This window comes from Oryctolagus cuniculus, chromosome 2 (assembly GCF_051225735.1).
Source record: "Oryctolagus cuniculus isolate XC-2025 breed Fujian yellow rabbit chromosome 2, ASM5122573v1, whole genome shotgun sequence".
NCBI classification, from domain to species: domain Eukaryota; kingdom Metazoa; phylum Chordata; class Mammalia; order Lagomorpha; family Leporidae; genus Oryctolagus; species Oryctolagus cuniculus.
The window spans coordinates 204,064,247-204,081,153 of NC_142868.1; the positions used below are offsets into that span (position 1 = coordinate 204,064,247).

The 16,907-nt window shown below is 47.4% G+C and overlaps 1 protein-coding gene across 22 annotated transcripts in view; it reads left to right on the forward strand.

The window, feature by feature from the left end:
- The window catches only part of MYT1L (myelin transcription factor 1 like), a 441,118-nt gene that overhangs the window by 212,962 nt on the left and 211,249 nt on the right, over positions 1–16,907 (forward strand). For all 22 annotated transcript variants that reach the window (XM_051838143.3, XM_051838145.3, XM_051838141.3 and 19 more), the window contains one exon: positions 15,644–15,789. The gene's annotated coding sequence lies outside the window, so the exon portion shown is untranslated. The remainder of the gene's footprint in view (positions 1–15,643; positions 15,790–16,907) is intronic.

Here is a 16,907-nt window from a genome sequence, read left to right on the forward strand (position 1 = left end):
TAGCAGCCTACTAATTAGTTTGCCTTCCTCTAGACTTAACTCGCCTTGCACATTCCAACCAAATAGAAATTCAAAAAAGTACAATTTTTATCAACAGAGATTCCATGCTTCAGAATAACTCACAGTCTTGTGATCATTGGGATGAAGTTCAAACACTTCTCTCCACTTTTATTTATGGCTTCTTCTTGCTTTAACCTTATAACTCAGTGTTGGTGGTAGATTTTATAAGAAAGCATTGATCACCTTCAAATTAAGACCTCAGTCCTTCTGATGTGAACCTGTTGTGTTCTGTGCTTCCTTCCACTGTGCTTGTGATATTGTGTGGAATTATCCATGAATTTGTCAGGAGCATCTAGTAGACAGTAAGCTCAAGAGGCCAGCGCCAACACTGTCTTTCCCTTTTTGTCCTCAGTGCTCAGCTCATAATTGTTGGATTTTTGAGTGAATTAAGGAACCAATGGTGATTAAATATTTGCCTAATCTAATTATTGATGGAAGTCTACACAGTTTGTGTGTGTGTGTGTTTGACAGGCAGTGTGGACAGTGAGAGAGAGACAGAAAGGTCTTCCTTTTCCGTTGGTTCACCCCCCAATGGCCACTGCAGCTGGTGCACTGCAGCCGGTGTACCGCACTGATCCAAAGCCAGGAGCCAGGTGCTTCTCCTGGTCTCCCATGCGGGTGCAGGGCCCAAGGACTTGGGCCATTCTCCACTGCACTCCCGGGCCACAGCAGAGAGCTGGCCTGGAAGAGGAGCAACCGGGACAGAATCCAGCACCCCGAGCGGGACTAGAACCCAGTGTGCCAGCGCCGCAGGTGGAGGATTAGCCTATTGAGCCACAGAGCCAGCCATACACAGTTTTATTAACCAGTAGTTCATATCACCATATACATTTTCAAGTAAAAGTACTAGAACTATGTTTCTTTTCAAACCTTTACGAAACCCAAATTGGTTTTCCCCCAGTTAGTCAGGATTTGTAAGGCTTTACTAGACATTAAACATTTTTATTTCCATGGATAAGTCAGAAAGCCACTGGAGGATCAAGATTTACCTATGCACTAAATTCTAAAGCTCCAGTCTTTAAACTTAGTCTGTATCTTCTTTTCTCACTGGTATCATTCATTATTAGCACCACTACCAGTATCAGTCTTTCCTACCTTTATTAGTATCATTTCATACTTTCAAAAGTGTTATCACTTTTGTCTTATTTGATCTTCAAAATATTCATGAAGAATGCAGATAAAGCATAACTGTAGACATTCACCTCACATGGGTGTTCAAATAGACACTAAATGACTTCTCCAAGGACACTCAAGTTAATAATCATTGAGATGAAACTAGTGTCTAGTGCTCATTCCACTCATGTTCCCTTGGTCTTTTCCTTAAAATCCATATTTACATTATTGACCTTTTTACTTATTTTCAAGTTAACAAGTTATTATAACTGATGTTTTCCTGTTTTAATATTTTGGGTTTCAGAGAAATATGCCAAGATTGGCCCAATGCATGGCACCTATGATATGATACACATGTGTACAGCAGAAATGCAGCCCACGGTTCTTTTTGGGCAAAATCAGATGAATCAATATTGAATCTCAAAAACAGATTGCAAGAAAAGTAAAAAGTTTCAATATCTATTCACCAATATTATTCTAGAACTTCTCCAGGGTCCTTCCATTGTTTCAAGCACTTGATTTCCAGTAAGACTGTGAGCTAATGAGATACAGGTTGAACCTGTTCAAGTGTGAGAGCCTCACATGCATTACAGAGCCTTCATACAAGAGAAGTGTTCAGAAATGCGGGAAATCTAGACAGAGAATGGATGGAAGGAAGAAAGGGAAGGGAGAGAGCTAGGGAGGGAGGGAGCATGGTTGGTGGATGTTGAGAGACTGGCTGACTGAATGGATAGGTAGGTGGGTGTTTGGATGATAGATGGATAGATGGACAAACAGACATAGACAAACAGTAGACTCATAGAGAAATAAAAAGATAGATGTATTACTTTGAAAGAGAAAGAATTTCTCTTCTGGAAAGAGTAGGGAGGATTGTTGAATTTATTGTGGCCAGTCTCTTACTCACATTAGCTTTTTCCTACTTTTCTTGAGAAATAGTGTAAATGAAGCAACAGGGATATATATGATTCCTAGCCAGTACCACACAGACTTAACCACTATAGCTTCAGACTAAGTCTTGAAGGCTGGTATAACAATTTCCCCTTCCTTGATTTTCTTCTTAACAAATATGGACATTCTTGTCCCTTTATTGTTCCATAAATACTAAGTTCCTCATAAAACCCATATAGTATTTGAATTAAAATTGCATTATCCATTAATATGGAAAAGAATTGAATTAGCACCGTATTATCTTTCTAATCATGATGTGATCTGCTTTGTGTTTATTATGTGGCACTGCTGTAAGGATTTTCCTGAGTGGTACTCCTGTAACTGGTATCTTTGGTACCCAACCACTGTCCTGCACTGTGGTATTAGCTCTAATTACCCATCTGTTCCATGGAAGACGAGAGTGGGGAGATGCAAGAGCAGAGCTCCCACAGTTCCTTCTCCACTCAGCCACCCCACAGAGGTGAGGGCTCCACCCATCCCAGGCCAAAGCACCTCCATGCAGACCGCATCCACATTGTCCTCTCAGCCTCCCCTCCCTTGTTCCTCACATCTTGGTGTTGCTACCTGTAGTTCCTTTAGGAATTGGTTTTACTGTAGAGAAAGCAGTCTTGCTGGTTCAGTTTTTTGGTAAGAATTAGAACCAAACCTTATTTAAATTCATAGTATATGTACAGGAAAGTTTTATGAAGAATATGATTTTGATCATGAAGAAACTAAGGTATGCAAAGGCCCAGTAACGCATCTATGTCCACACAGTTGATAAGAACCAGTAAGAGCCGGCGCCGTGGTTCAATAGGCTAATCCTCCACCTTGCGGCGCCGGCACACCGGGTTCTAGTCCCGGTTGGGGCGCCGGATTCTGTCCCGGTTGCCCCTCTTCCAGGCCAGCTCTCTGCTATGGCCAGGGAGTGCAGTGGAGGATGGCCCAGGTGCTTGGGCCCTGCACCCCATGGGAGACCAGGAAAAGCACCTGGCTCCTGGCTCCTGCCAGGATCAGCGCGGTGCGTCGGCTGCAGCGGCGGCCATTGGAGGGTGAACCAGCGGCAAAGGAAGACCTTTCTCTCTCTGTCTCTCTCTCTCACTGTCCACTCTGCCTGTCAAAAAAAAAAAAAAAAAAAAAAAAAAAAAAAAAAAAGAACCAGTAAGGTTGTTCTTCAGAGGATGTTCCTTTTTTTTTTTTTTTTAAGAATTATTTAATTTATTTGAAAGACAGAGTTACAGAGCGAGGTAAAGTCAGAGAGAGAGGTCTTCCATTTCGCTGGTTCACTTTCCAAATGACTGCAATGGCCCGGGCTGAGCCTGTCCGAAGCCAGGAGCCAGGAGCTTCCTCCAGGTCTCCCATGTGGGTGTAGGGGCCCAAGGACGTGGGCCACCTTCTGCTTTCCCAGGCCATTAGCAGAGAGCTGGATCAGAAGAGGAGCAGCTGGGACTCAAACCAGCACCCATATGGGATGCTGGCGCTGCAGGCTGGTGCCTTGACCCACTCTGCCACAGCACCAGCCCCATGGAGGATGTTCCTACAAGTGAGCTTCTGCCAATGCCTGCCTCTTGGAATTGTGAGGTGTGTGTGGATTGATATTTATGAAGTAATTCAAATATACACGGAGCATTGGAAGTGCTAACTTATTAACAGGAGAGAAAAAGATTGTCCATGTGCTAGTTCATTACCAGTCTGGGCCAGACCAATGCCAGGAGCCTAGAACTCCATCTCCTTAGGTGGCAGGGGCCCAAGTATTTGGGCCATCTTCTGCTGCCTTCCCAGCTGCATTAGCAGAAGGCTGGATTGGAAGTGGAGCAGCCAGGACTCAAACTGGCACTCTGACATGGGATGTCGGCATTACAAGTGATGGCTGAGCATGCTGCACCACAACTCTGGCCCATATGGGAGCTTACAGTTATTATTATCATTGTTATCATCACCCTACACTGACTTTGACCACAAACTTCCACATTAATAAGAGAAAGAAAATGTGACTTTAACCATGGCACAAGGTATGGTTTGGGTGCTACATTCAGAGTTTGAAGTGAGGGCAGGTTCTGTGGTGGGTAAAGCTGCTCCTGCAGTGCTGTCATCCTATGTGGGTGCCAGTTCAAGACCCCGCTGCTCTCCTTCCAGTCCCCCTCCTTGTTAATGTGCCTTGCAAAGCAGCAGAAGATGGCACAAGTACTTGGGCTCCTGTACCCATGTGGGAGACCTAGACCTGGCTTAGCCTGGTTGTTGCAGCCATTTGGGGAGGGAACCAGCAGTTGGAAAATCGCTCACTCTGTGTATGTGTGCCTCTGCCTCTGCCTCTCTGTAACTCTGCCTTTCAAATAAATAAATAAATATTTTTTATAAAAAATGTTAAAGTGCTTTGGCATTCAACGATATAGGGAATTGAAAAAGTATTTTGGAGAAATTAGGCTTTTTCAAAAGGATAGAATTTAAACAGGCACATTTAGTAGAAAGTAGACAGTTTAAAGGGAAGGGCTGGTGTGAAGAATGACATCAAGCAAGGCAACATCTTTGGCAAAGAGAAATCATTCCTGTAAAACAAAAGAATTTGAGTTGTCTTGCTGTTCTTTTGTCTAATATCTTTTCATAATTCATACCTTGGGTTTGAGACTATGTGAATCTTTGTGGCTGGTCACAGGTGTGTGTGTGTGTGTGTGTGTGTGTGTGTGTGTGTGTAGAGAGAGACTGATAATACTGAAAAGTCCAAATAGGCAGCAGTTTTATAATTTTATTACAATAGTAGCATCATCTGCTCTGATTAGGTGAAGAACACATGGTCATATGGGGACCTCTACGTCACTTCTACTTCATAGTCAACTCTTTGGGAAGATAGGTTCTAACATGGGTGTACGCAGGAGCTTGGTCTCACATTGTGAGTATTAAGCTACCATTTTCTGAAAGTCCTTTAGCTACAATTTGCAGGAATCTCACCACCCCATTCTCCGAGGATCCTTTCTCACAATGTGAATTCTGACATCAACGGCCTTGAGAAGGGGTTAGGGGAATAATGTTAGGAGCTATCAAGGAAATTTGTATTTGAGACACATACACACACAGTTGACGTACTTGTAAACAAATGTGACTACCTTCAAGACCAATAGTGGGCAGTTGCTGAGGGTAATCCAGAGTCATCCCAGCACAGAGCACTGTCAGGCACACAGTGGGTCCTTCTCACTGCATAGCACAGCACAGAGTAGAAGGGGTGCAGAGCTGCTGTTAAGGCTTGGTCTCTGAAAGCAGGTAAGGAATTATACCGATAATGTCGTAAGGCAAAGACAGAGATGCTACTGAGTGCAGACTTCAAAGGTGCAACTAAAAAGAATGCAGAAGACACAGTTACAGTGACTATGAGAGCACTATGTTTAACATATCAGATACTCATGTTGTAGTTGCATACATTTTGCTGAATTCATGTTTTATTCTGCACTTTAAGGGTGTGACTACAAATGAGCCATCATCCTCGTCCCTGAGGGAACCCAATGCTTGACCATGTGGGCACCTGACTTCCATGTGGGGGTCACAGAGCAGACAGCAGTGATCATGAAACCAAGCAGTGCTTATCATGTTAGAAAATGATGGGAACTTGGGTCTGGGTGGCCTGGGAAGGAGGTCGAGACTGGGCAAAGCCACAGTGATGAAAGAAAGGAGAAAGCATGGAATGCAAATGAGGGAAAGGCACCCAGGACATAGACACTGCTGTAAGTAAAGCTGATCTTTCTAAGTGACTTCAGGTAGAAATTCTGGAATTTCATACACAGGCCTTATTTAGAGTCAAGTTAAAATAAAGATGGAATCTTCAGTGCTTTACGTTTTAGGAAGAATAAAATATATAAAGCATCTAATATGGTCTCTTTCTCTCCCTCAGAGATAGTTCTTGTCTAAGAGATTAACTGAGGGCAAATCTTTAGGTGTCGTTCAGTTAAAGGTATCAGATTGAAAAAGGTGTTGGACTCTGCTCTCTCTGAAATATCACTAAAATGCAGGAGAGAAATATTTATTAAAAATAATAACAATAACAACAACCAAAAAAAAAACAAGAGAGGAAATGATGCCAGCACCATTACAGAAGCTGGAAGCTGAAGCCAAGACCCACTGGCTGGCAGAACCAAGCAAGGTGGCCACTAACCCAGCCCAGGATGAAGCCAGGGAGCAATAGTACCATTCCCAGACCTTCAGAAGTCTCCAGAAGCTCTAGAACCCGGCCCCCAAGAGGGCAGAGTGATGCTGCACTAGAACTGGAGGATTGATGGAAAGATGGGGATGCTGTGTCTCCAGTAGAAAACGCAAGGTCTGCTGCGAGGTCTGTGTAGAGAGCCTCTGCTGGAGAACACCCAGCTGTGAGGGTGGGCACGGCGCTGACCGCAGGGGACTAAGGGACCCTCAGGCCTTGATGCTGAGACCTCTCCTCCCCACTCCCCGCCCATGTCCTAGTGGAGACCCAGCAGTTTTGTTCTAGAATCACATCTATGGCACTTAGTATGCATTAGACACACTTTCAAGGACATTATAATTTTTATTATAAATTCCTTAGTGTCACCACTTTACAAGGAGAACTGTGATACAGAGAAAAATTCAGTGACTTGCCAAGGACAGGAGCTGACTGATGGGAGAGCTGGGGCCCAAATGCATTGGTGTCATCTGGCTCCAGAGTCCAGTCCTCAGCTGCACTCTAAGCTGACATGGGCACCCCAGCCAAGTACCCTGGGGGGGTCACCTGCAGGTTGAGGCCCCACCCACATGAACAGACCTCCTAGAGAATTTCTAACACTGCCCTAGTGGAGACAGGCAGGGCCAAGGGCTCAGATACGTGAGTAAAGTGCAGAAACTGGAAGAAAACAAAGGAGCAGCACAAATTGTGGGTGCCCTCGGAGTCCCTGGAGAGAAATGCCTGGGTTCAAAAAGCAAGAACAGAATTCTTTAATGGAAGTGAAAGGAGATTATTCCAGTGACCCAGAGATCCTTTAGAAGTCAAAACTCAGAGTTTTGGGGGATTTGCAAAGATGTGGGTGGGAAGAAAAAGGTGGGAAGGACAGTAGGAGTAACCTGGTTAGAATGAAAAGACCAAGTGCTAGAAAACAAGAGCAGAGTGGAGATCTTGTCTGGTAGCACCAGTGACATCAGTTCAGGAGAATAACAGAGTGGAAAAACCTTTCAAGGATTTAAGGACTCTTTATTGCAATTCCTGATTTTTAAAAAAAGATTTATTTTATGTATTTGAAAGAGAGTGCATCCATCCACTTGTTCACTCCCCAAATGGCCAGGGCTGGACCAAGGCAAAGGCAGGAGCAAGGAACTACATCTGGGTCTCCCATGGAGGGGGGTACAGGGACCCAAGAATGTGGGCCACCTTCTGCCACTTTCCCTGGCACATTAGCATGGATAGGAAGTAGAGAAGCCGGGAATTGAACCACTGCGCATATGGGATGCTTGCGTCACAGGTGGTAGGTTAACCTGTTACACCTGCCAGCCCCTAGATTCCTGATTCTTGAAAGTTTGAACACCTTTTCATGTATAATTGTTTATTCATATTTATTCATCATTGTCTTATTTATTCACCTTCCTGTTGAATTTGTTGTTTCATGATTTGTGGAAACTCTTTACCAACTGTTGATATTTATTATTTTCTGCTGCAAATGTCAAAAATGTTTGCTTCCAGATTATAGTTTGAGTTTAAAAAAGAAAAAAGTTCAAGGAAAACCCAAGTGCAGGGAATGCCCTGTAGAGGTCAAGTAGGTAAAAACAGCTCCGTGCTTTCCCATTTTGGAGAAATTTCAAAGCACTAGAAGCAAAGAGGAAACTCCTAGTGTGGGGGGTCTAGCCTCGTAGGGGAGGGACTCCCATGGAGAGTCCCCAGCAAGTAGAAGGGAAGGGAGCAATGCCTTCAGGGAGAGGTATTTCCACGTTAAATTCTTTTACTCAGATAGTGGTTAGGTGTCAGGACACGAACACTTTTACATTTAGAAATAATTTTAGAAATTGTCCCTCAAGAATCATTTTTTAAAAGGAGCTGTGCGATTAGGTCTTCCACCAAGAAGAGGAGGTAAACCAAGCCATGGAAGACAGAGATGCCACACACAGGAGAAAGATGGCTAGGGAGGGGCCGGGGACAGGGTTATGGCTGGGAGGAGCAGCCCCAGCCTCACTGCACAGGAGGCCCCTGCCAGGCCAGAGGGCACATGCGAACAGCTCCTGAGACGCCTTCCACGGTGAGGGTGACTTAACTGGGAGTGCGTTTGGAATAAACTTCTGCTGAGGACGTAGGGAAGCACTCGGAAGGAGGAAAAGTCAGCCAGATGAGGCAGGTGGCCTAACACACGACTCCCCCATCAGCGGGGTCCTCACAGCCGTGACAGCACAACAGTCCCTCATCCTCTGGCACTGTAGCCTGCTGTCTCCAGGCGGCCACACAGTGTGCTTGTGTCACCATCCTGTTCTCTGGTGGAAGCAGAGAAGAAAGTGCTTTGTGAATGGAAATTGCGTGGCAGTGGCTGCAAGAAGCAGGAGGCTTTCCCCTGGGGAGCTGGGGCAAAACAGGGGGCATCTGGGGGATACTTTTCCATAGCAAGGCAGCAATTTGGGCTCTCTGCTGCATAGAATATGTGCGTGTGTGACCAGGACAAGGACACTCACTGCATTATTGAAACCTCTGCTTCCTGCTGTTCCTGGTTCTGGCTCCCAAGAGCAGGCTGCAGAGTGCAGCATCCCAGGGCCAGCCTCTGAGCACTCTTGGTTCTGGGGATCATAGAAGGGATTTCCTGCAGCCCAGGAGTCTCAGGTCCCCTGGGTGTGCAGGCCCCGTGCCCTCTGTGGAGTCAGAGCACCCGGGCTCTTCAGCACCCTGCTCGCCTGCCTCCAGCAGGAAATTCATCTGGGAGCTGGCAGTGCTCACTGCTCGCTGACAGCATGTCCCAGCAGCACCAGCAGCTTCCCAGGGGTTCTCATGGTTGTTGCCAGGGGTGCTGCTTGGTTGTCGGCATGCTGACAACAGCACCAAACACAACTGCGTCAACAACTATGTTTAACCGTAGTAAAATAAGTATATCTTTATTAATAACAGACTGTTTGGGGGCTCCTGTGGACTCAGGTTGTCTGGTGGTGCTGGCAGTTCTGGGTCAGGCCAGGGTACTCGTAGTGCTCACTCAGCTGCTGGTGCTCAGCCACCTTGGCTTCCATGGCCTTGGTGTGGCGTGAGCATTTCTCTAATGAGACCCAGGCATGATGGAAGCATTGCGCATAGCGAGCTGTTGGTGTAAGATGAGTAAGGAATCCTGGTAATAGCTGCAAACCAGCAGGGAGCAGCTTGGCCTCGAGATTCCCTGCATGGACCTGCAAGTCACATTCCTGATAGGAATTCTCATCCCGCAGGCCACTGTTTCCCTGATGCTTTTTTAAAAAAGTTTTAGGGGGCTGGCACTGTGGCATAGTAGATTAAACTGCCGCCTATGGCACTGGAATCCCATATGGGTGCCAGTTCGATTCCCGGCTGCTCCACTTGCAATCTAGCACCCTGCTGATGTGCCTGGGAAAAGCAGCAGAAAATGGCCCAAGTACTTAGGCCCTTCACCCATGGGGGAGACCCAGATGCAGCTGTTGGCTCCTGCCTTGGACCCAGCTGAAGCTGCAGGTGGCGACTGAACACACTACGCCCGATGCTAGCCCCAGCTTTTAAATTTTTTCAACTTTTTAGTTTTTGTTGTTGTTTATTTGAAAAGAAGAATGATGGGGAAGAGAATGAGATTGATTTTTTCTTTGCTGGTTCACTACCCAAATGCCCATAACTTCCAGCACTGGTCGAGTCCAAAGCCAGGGAACAGGAATTCAATCCAGGTCTCGCATATGGGTGGTAGGGACCCCCAAATGTTTGAGCCATCAAACACTACCACCCAGGTGCATCAATAGGAAACTGAGTCAGAAGTGGAGGTGGGACTGGATCTCAGGCACTAGATATGGGATGTAAGTTTCCAAAATGGGTAGCTTAACTCTTGTGCCACAGTGCCCACCAGATTTATTTCTGAAGTGTTAAGAGAGAATATAAAGGCCAGTGCCTTTATATTTAATATAATAATCCTCCGCCTGCGGTGCCGGCACTCCGGGTTCTAGTCCCAGTTCTGGCGATAGTTCTGTCCCAGTTGCTCCTCTTACAGTCCAGCTCTCTGCTGTGGCCCGGGAAGGCATTGGAGGATGGTCCAAGTGCTTGGGCCCTGCACCTGCATGGGAGACCAGGCTCCTGGCTTCGGATCAACGAAGCATGCTGGCCGTGATGGCCATTTGGAGGGTGAACCAACGGAAGGAAGACCTTTCTCTCTGTCTCTCTCTCTCTCTAAATCTGCCTGTCCAAAAAAAAAAAAAAAAGATAATATAAAGTGAATGTTGTATGCAAAGGAGCTATTTCCCTGGTTTGAGGACAAAGAGGATTCCAATGATGTACCGGGAAGCACTACAGCACACCCTGGGGTTTTCTTTTGACCTTATCATTTGGAAACAAATGTTACACACAGCAAGAGAAAGTGAGAACGAGAAAGGGAAGAAGAAAAGAAACATGGGGCACAGGGACAGAGAAAGACTCGGCTTTCTCTAGAAAGAGGCTGGAGCAGAGGGCGTTTGATGCCGGCTTTCTCTAGAAAGAGGTGGGGAGCGGAGGACGTTTGATGCCGGCTTTCTCTAGAAAGAGGTGGGGAGCAGAGGGCATTTGAAGCCAGCTTTCTCTAGAAAGAGGCGGGTACAGGGGACGTTTGATGTCCCTGTCTGGACACAAGAGTTGGAATTCAGGGTGCCCCCATATAGCCATGTACAGAAGTCAGTGTAGTGAACAAAACACATGCACAAAGAGTGCTTTGTATTGACTACGTGACCTGTTTAAAGTATGTTAAATGCTGCACACTCTTGTTAAAAGGCAAAATAAAAAAACCTTAATTCATTTTCATGAATATTAACAAAGATAACATTAAAATGAATTTTATAGTAAATTATTAATAATTCACGGATCTAACACTGAATGTTTACTTAAAATCACTCCCTGAAGAAATGGCTGAGTTCCTGAGAAGGGAGCCCCAAGCCCTACAAGGGAGTGAGCTCAGGGCTGTTCCAAGTCTGCGGCCCCCGCCCCCCAACTGCCACCCGACAAGGGGGCCAGGCCTGCTTCAAGGCCACGAGAGGGCGTGCGCATCTTAACTAGCTTCCTAGCGCTAGGCCAAATGCTGTTCCTCTCTTTCCTCAGCTGCTGTATTCTGAAAGGTGAAGAGGCTGAGAAGAAATCAAAATTAAGAATTTTGACAGGAAACTGTGTGAGATAAGGTGCTCAGCCCGAGTATGATTTGATGTGATCTGGTTGGAGGCACGGCACTCGCTGTGCACCTGGGTGTAGGTTAGGCAGCTCCTGAGTTGGGCAGCCATCAGAGGCTCTCCCATTGGCACTGGTAGAAGCGAGAGCACTGTGGATGTTTTCTGTTCATGGGACATGTATTGTGCTTTTATAGAAGGCCATGGGGCTAAAGCAAACACTTTCTTAAGAGGCAGTAGTGTCCTATTTGGATGCCTTCGTGGGGGTAGGAAGCCAGGGACCCTGTGGATGCAGTGAGCTGGGCAGCCTTGGCTTCTGAGTGCCAGGAGAGTCTGTTCAGTTCCCCTTGTGTTGGTGACTCATGAGCACACAAGGTGGGGAGAGCTGTGCTCCTAAGACAGGGTCCGTTCCTACCCTCTCCAGTCCAGGTGCGGCTCTGTTGCCCTTGGGTTTGCGAAAGCTATGGCCTTCCACTCTACCTGCAGTGAGCACCACAGTTGTGTGGCTTCTGTAGGAATCAGCACTTCCTTTTCTCCATCCTCAACCCTCCCTGGATGTGGAGAGCACACTGGGCAGCAGCAGATGGCAGTGAAGTCAGGACTGCATTGCTCATGGCCTTGCAGCCCTGCAGGCCGTCCTGGAAGTCAAAGAATGAGCTGCCATGCCTTCCCTAGGGAGCAGGAGACTGGCACCATGGAGCACCGTGGCAGCAGCTATAAAACCATCGTGCAGAATGTAAACATCCTGTTTTAACATTGCTCCCCAGTGTCAGGAAAACTTCTTAAAATATTGTTACCTAATAAATTACTTTTGTTCACTGATTTATTCATTCAACATTCATGTTTGGAGCTGTGTCTGCTCAGTTCTGGATACTCACGACAGAAAGGAGTTACTGTCTGCCATAATGCAGCACAATTTTTCAGAAGATAGAAGACAAATACAAAACATTATATATGACCCATGGGGAAAATTTGAAAAATGGGACTTCACCAAAATTAAAACTATTGCTGTTAAAAATATCTTGTTATGACTCTGAAAAGACGAACAACAGACTGACAGAACTGCGTGCAAACCATGGACCAGAATCCAGAATATACAGCGAACTCTCAAAATCCGATAGTTGAAAACATTCCTGGAAGAAAATGGGCAAAAGGCATGGGCAGACACTTCCCTGAAGAGGACGTGCAGGTGGCCCAGAGGCCCAGGCCCACCAGCCAGGAGGAGGTGCACGTTAGAGCCTCCACAAACCCCACTGCTTAGCTGCCGAGACGGCAGAAACAGAGCGGAGACCTGGACTCCTCTCTTGGCAGTGGGAGCGTGTGACGCACAGCCCTAGGGAGCCAGCATGGAGCTGCTTTTGAAAGTAGACGTCGGTTCTCATGCTCCCAGCTACAGTAGTCTCGGGTGCTGCTCCCAGACATGTGGAAGCACACATTCCCAGGAGAATCCACAGGCACGTGTTTACAGAGCTCAACTCGTGATGGCCTGAAGGCGGAAATGCAGCGTGTCGTTCAGGGGTGTGTGGTTCCAGTGGTTCCACAAACCACGGCCCAGACGGGCTGCAGAATCCTGCTCAGCCACTGGATACTGGTGCAGTCAACACCCAGCAACTTTCCAGAGACCTGGGCTGAGAAAGAAAAGCCAGACCCCAACAGTAACATGTGCGTGAGTCTAGTGACGGCATGCTCCTGCAGTGGCAACCTACAGACAACCAAATCCACGGCTGCCGGGGCTAAGCACGAGCATGCAGCCGCAGGCAGTGGGCATGCATGGAAAGGACAGTTTGGCTGTGGGGTGAGGGAGTGCCGTGTGCCAGCTGCGGCAGAGCACATGCGAACCCACACAGGTGATGGAGCCGCGGAGAACTCCACGGTGCGCGTGGACGGGCATTGGAGGAGGGAGTCTCTGTCATCCTAGCCGTGATGATGGGGGCTGGTTTTGCATGGTGGTGTCACTGCGGGATGCTGAGGAAGCAGCACCTGGGGTCTCCCTATCATTTCATCCAGCTGCCTCACAGCAAGCAATGCAAAGCAAAGCATTTGGTAACATAAAGTCAGATAAGGACGAACACCTCTTTAAGGCAAGACCCATCACCACCATCTGGGGCGTAGGAGGGACAGTGGGTGAGGCGAGTGCCGCCAAGCCTCCAGGGAGCTCCCGCTGGTGGGGGTGGTGTGTGGCTTGCAGGGAGCTGCCTGCTGAAGGCTGCGGTCAGGAGTGCGCCCCAGGGTTCCTCTGTGAAGTGTCGCTCCCAGCAGATGTGACAGAGCCGGAGCCATCAGAACCACAACCTGAGTTTCCTTCACCCCAGCCACATGTTGGGGGAGGGTGGAGTCTGCAGAGGCCCCTCATCCCTGGGGGGGGGGTCCCGTTTCTCCCCAGGTGGAACAGGTTTTGTTGAAAGCACAGGGTGTGTGTCTATCCATGGGCACACATGGTGCAAAGCATCAGCTGCCCTTTGGACACAATTAGCCTGTGGCCCACTGGGGACTTTTTCCTGTCCATCTCATAAATGACTCCTGGATGCAAACACCTTGAAGCACAAGTGGTGTTGCCCACATGCAGTTCTCTAACTTCCTTTCTCCTCAGAGTTCTCTCACATTTGGGAGGGGCGGAGTCCGGCCCCTGATGAGCCCCATGGTGGTTTCTGGTGCCTGAGGGTGGGAGGGCAGAGCCTGTGATACTGGAGTAGTCCCCTCCCCATGAAGTACTGAGGCCCTGCAAGGTGACCCGTGGCAGTGGGAGGCCTGTCTACCCCTTGGGATGTGTGTCAAACAGCGTCTGTCGTTTTCTCCGCAGAAGCCTGTTGCCTCTTTAGTGGTCTGTTCTCAGTTGCTTTGTTGATAGTTCTCAGATGTGTACGCTGTGGAGAGACTGCAGCAACTCTGGGTGGGCAAGTGGTCCTTGGGCTATCCCCGGACTGCTTCCGAGGGACGGAGAGGAGCAGGAAACACGGGGTGCACGTGGGAGCAGAACACAGAACCTCACAGGACAGAGCTGATTCTCTGGGATTTCCAGAACAGTCACACATTGCATAAATTAATTTAATAATGTACCATGAAATCAAAGTATGACTTTTATATGAAATGTCATCAGTGGATCAGGTACCTTTGATAGCAAACATCCAGTCTTACTGGTATATCCTCAAACACGTCATTTCCTTTATGTAGGTTGGTTCATATTTTTTTTAAAGATTTTGTTTATTTATTTGAGAGGCAGAGTTACAGACAGAAAGAGGGAGAGACAGAGAGAAAGGCCTTCTATCTGCAAATAGCCATAACTCCCCTAATGGTCACAATGGCCAGAGCTGAGCCGATCCAAAGCTAGGAGCCAGAAGCTTCGTCCAGGTCTCCGACGTGGGTGCAGGGGCCCAAGGACTTGGGCCATCTTCCACAGCTTTTCCAGGCCATAAGCCTAGAGCTGGATCTGAAGTAGAGTAGCTGGGACTTGAACCGGTGTCCATATGGGATGCTGGCATTACAGCTGGAGGCTTAGCCTACTGTGCCACAGTGCCAGCCCCTGTGTTGGTTTATTTACATTTGTCTGTTCGGTGCTCTTCACATGGTGAGAAGTCGCTTACATTTTCATAAAAACACCATCCTGAATAGGATCTAAGCTGCTCTTAGTCAATTTAGTAGTAATATCACAGAACACATACAAATAGCTGTGCCCACCATGTAAATACCACTCATAAAGGTTTATATATAACATGTATTTTAAACCACATGTTTGGCTATAGCTTTACAGCTATAAAAAATACAAATTTTAAATCATTACTTATGATATTGCATTTCATTTCTGTTCTAAGAAGCAAATGACGTGTTTTTATAAAATCTTTTGGTGCAAATGACTGGGGTCTATTAGCTGTCTTTGGAACTGAGAGGGACAAAATCAGAAACCTGCAAGACAGGCAAGCCATGGACTCACAGGTGCCAGTCTGAGTGGTTTGTTCAGTGTAATGGTTCTGAGACCCACTCACAGAAAGAACTTCCACCTGTGTGAGAAGTCTCCATTTCTAGGCCCATGTCCTCCTGGCCTTGCAGACAGTAGTGCCACCAGTGATGACAGTGGGTGGTGTGGCCATCATGCCTCCTGCCTCCTCACGCCTCTCGGCCGAGCCCACCATTACTACCCTGCTCACCTCAGGTGCATCGGCAGCCAGGGGCCCTCCCTGCAGTGGCCCCTCTTGGGGGGTTTGTTCCTCCATGAGGGTCAGCCTCATGATTCTGCCTTTGTGTTCTTTTCTAGAGTGCCCACATCTGGTGAAAGAGGGGAAAACATGTAGTGACTGAATCCAATCAAGTGTCCCTTCTCTCAAATTTTCAACAACATTTCATCAAGGAAGGTTCCAGCAGGCCCTGCAGACACATGGATATCCAAGGAGCGACCTAAAGGTAAAGACACCATGTGACTTGATGCTGTATGTGTAGACAAGTGTTTGAGGGTTCACTAACCATAACTTATGGCAAAGCCTAAAGATAGGTTTATGAGTACAAAGGCTTTGTGGTTGGTGGTTTAAAAAAAATCTCCTGATTTTAATTTAAAAAACTCAGTGCAGAGTTAGACTTTCTAATGCATTCCTCAGCACGGACTCAGGTGGCCTTCTCTTCCCAATGGCTACACCCCCGATTTATGACCAGAGTCACAGGTCTTTGTCACACTTGACAGTCACACAGAAGCTGCTTTGTACAACTTTCCTCTCTAATCAGATCTGTATCCACCACTGATCTATTTAGGGACACCTTATATTTGAGGAAATGAAGCTGGGTGTTAATTAGGGCCTGGCTTGAATTGCCCAGGGTGCTCCGAGGCTGCTGGCAGTTAGTGCTGATGAGCCTGTGTCCTGGAGCTGTGCGTGGGGAGACCCAGGCTCCCAGCCGCACTTCAGGTCATAGCTCAGTGCCTTTCACAAGAGGAGTGTGAGTGTGCTCACACGTGCCATTTCCATTTTATCCCTTTGAAGGTGTGTGTCAGTGGTGTGTTAACTTCATCTGCCTGGTGTGCAACGATCACCATCATCCATCTCCAGATCTTTTCTCAACTCCCAAACCGAAGGCTTGCACCCCTCCTCCATCCCCCTCCCCAGCCCCTCAAAGCCATTGTTCTTCTTTCTGTCTGTCTGGATTTCCTGCTGAGGTCCTTCTGTGAGTGCAACACTCAGGCATTTGTCCTTTTGTGACTGGTCTGTGAGCCCAGCAGGGTGTCTGCAAGGCTCACCCCGCCACCCTGCCACCCTGCAGTGTCTGAATTCCCTTCTGGCTGAGACTGCTGCTCCTTGCTCCCTCTTCAGTGACACGCCCACTGCGTCCACTCTTCAGCTGCTTGTGAATACTGCTGCTATGAGCTTGAGTGTACAGATACGTGCTTGAATCTTTGCTTTCAAGTTGTGTGGGTAATTCATATGCACTTTTGATATTTTGAGTACCACCGTTTACATTCCCACCAGTGGTGCCTAAGGCTTCCAGTCTCTCCATGACGGCAGTGCTTACTGTTCTGTGTGTGTTTTATGATG